Source organism: Pipistrellus hanaki, assembly GCF_964339955.1.
Source record: "Pipistrellus hanaki genome assembly, chromosome: 4".
Classification (NCBI taxonomy): domain Eukaryota; kingdom Metazoa; phylum Chordata; class Mammalia; order Chiroptera; family Vespertilionidae; genus Pipistrellus; species Pipistrellus hanaki.
This window is the reverse complement of record NC_140506.1, coordinates 54,408,031-54,410,772: the sequence shown is the minus strand read 5'-3', so window position 1 is coordinate 54,410,772 and position 2,742 is coordinate 54,408,031. Positions and strand designations below refer to the sequence as shown.

The following is a 2,742-nucleotide window of genomic DNA, read 5'->3' as shown; positions in this document are numbered from 1 at the left end:
ACTGGTTTGGCTCAGTGGATAGAGTGTCAGCCTGCGGACTGAAGGGTCCCGGGTTCGATTCCGGTCAAGGGCATGTACCTTGGTTGCAGGCACATCCCCAGTAGGGGGTGTGCAAGAGGTAGCTGATCGATGATTCTCTCTCATTGATGTTTCTAACTCTCTGTCCCTCTCTCTTCCTCTCTGTAAAAAATCAATAAAATATATTTAAAAAAAGTAACCTAATGAATCATAGAAGTAGAGTATAAAATACATATAATTATTTTGTATTGGGCCTTATCATCATACTTGTAAAACTTATTTTACTGTCCATTTCACTAACATTATGTCATTAATTTTAACAAAAAAATATTATACATAAAAACAACTTTCCATATTCCCAAATGAGCCCAATTTACAGTCTTGAATATCATCCCAGGAGTTGATGCCAGACACTTGGGCACTTTGAAGCTTAATTTGAATGTTTTACAAATCGAATATTCCAGAGGAAAACTAGTTCTTAGCTTCATTGTTGTTGCAGATCAACTCTCAATCCTCACAGAAAAATCCATTGTAAGTAGAGAAGAAGAAAAGTCATTGTGAGCTTGTAAATCTCAATTTAAATGTTGTTACTTGTGTTAATTATAAGTGAATGTTTGAGCATTTAGAACATGGCGACCTCCAAAGCGAACGGGCTGGCCCTGCGGCTGGGAAAAGTGGGTTTCGTAAACAGAAGCAGAAGCAGGAGAACCGAGATGAATCAGAACTCCTCACTGCTCCTGATGGTTGGAAGGAGCCAGCTTTTCCCAAAGAGGACAATCCCAGAGGACTCTTGGAGGAAAGCAGTTTTGCAACTTTGTTCCCAAAATATAGAGAGGCTTACTTGAAAGAGTGCTGACCATTGGTTCAAAAAGAGTGCTGGCCTTTGGTTCATTCATTAACATGAATGAACATCATGTTAATGCAACCCTGGACCTGATCGAGGGCAGCATGACTGTTTGTACAACAAAGAAGACTTTTGATCCATACATCATCATTAGGGCCAGAAACCTAATAAAACTGTTAGCAAGGAGTGTTTCATTTGAACAGGCAGTACGAATTCTTCAGGATGATATTGCATGCGACATCATTAAAATATGTTCATTAGTAAGAAATAAAGATTTGTAAAAAGAAGACAATGGCTTATTGGTCCCAAAGGATCTACGTTAAAGGCATTGGAACTCTTAACAAACTGTTACATTATGGTTCAGGGAAACACGGTTTCAGCCATCGGACCTTTTAGTGGCTTAAAAGAGGTTCGAAAAGTAGTCCTAGATACTATGAAGAATATTCACCCAATTTATAATATTAAAACCTTAATGATTAAACGAGACTTGGCAAAAGATTCTGAATTAAGATCACAAAGTTGGGAAAGATTTTTGCCACAGTTCAAGCACAAAAATATGAATAAATGCAAGGAACCAAAGGAAAAAAACTGTTAAGAAAGAGTATACACCATTCCCACCACCACAACCAGAAAGTCAGATTGATAAAGAATTGGCTAGTTGTGAATACTTTCTGAAGGCAAGTCAAAAGAAGCGACAGAAAATGGAAGCAATAAAGGCTAAACAAGGAGAAGCTCTCAGTAAGAGACAAGAAGAAAGAAACAAAGCTTTTATTCCACCTAAAGAAAAGCCAGTTTTGAAACCTAAGGAAGCTTCTACTGAAACTAAAATTGATGTGGCTGCCATCAAGGAAAAGGTTAAGAAAGCAAAGAATAAGAAACTGGGAGCTCTCACAGCTGAAGAAGTTAAGCCTAAAATGGAAGTAGATGAAAAGAAAAAGAAGAAGAAAAAGTAAAACAAAGAAACCGTGAACCTAAAACTTATTAAGATATCTCCTTTTATAAAGGACTTAGAGGTATTGGGGCATTAGTTGCCTTATGTGTAGGAAGTAATACTCTGATTGCTTTTTTTCTGAGTTTGTTTTGTTCTTTATAGCAATGTTGAGATATATATATATATATATATATATATATATATATATATATATATATATATGACTATTATTTATAAACATAAATTACTAGAGACTCGGTGCATGTATTTGTGCACCAATGGGGTCCCTCGGCCTGGCCTGCAGGGATCAGGCTGAAACCGGCAGTCCAACATACCCCAAGGGATGTAGTAGTGTGTGAAGTGGCAGGTGGCTGGGGAGGAGCCGGAGCCCTGACCCCGAGTTGCACCGCTCCTGCTCATCCCGGCCCTGCTGCGCCTGCCGCCGCCTCTCAGGCTCACTGCTGCTCCACTGCAGTCTCCACGCACCCGTCCTAGGGTGATACCGGTACACCCATGACCGAGAAGCAGTTGTGGGCTTGCACCTGGTCAGCCCTGATGCCAGTCCTGGTCCTGGTCCTGGTCCTGGTCCGGATCAGGGAGGAGCCACCACCGGGGGAGTGTTCTTGGGAGAGGCTCACCACCACAGCTGTGCTTACCAACTATGAGCCCAGGCCAGCCCAGCTCAGCGTCTGGCACCCATTAGTCAGCTGAGCAGCGCTCCCACTGTGGGAGCACACTGACCACTAGGGGGCTGCTCCTGCATTGAGTGTCTGCCCCCTGGTGGCTCAGTACGCATCAAAGCTACCAGTCAGATGGACTCTTAACATAATAGGCCTTTCTATATATAGATTATATTATCCATGGTTTTTTGAAAACTTTTATACTAGAGAATGGTGTATATGTCTTGGTATACATTGCATCTAATCTTTTCTGGGCAGGTTTGGTCTAG

The 2,742-nt window shown here is 41.2% G+C and overlaps 1 pseudogene across 1 annotated transcript; it reads left to right on the top strand.

Annotated features, from left to right (window-relative positions):
* The first annotated feature begins 647 nt into the window (after positions 1 to 647).
* Positions 648 to 1,875, top strand: LOC311621603 (KRR1 small subunit processome component homolog; annotated as a pseudogene). The gene has a single exon. The product of its transcript is annotated as a KRR1 small subunit processome component homolog (transcript).
* Positions 1,876 to 2,742: the final 867 nt, after the last annotated feature.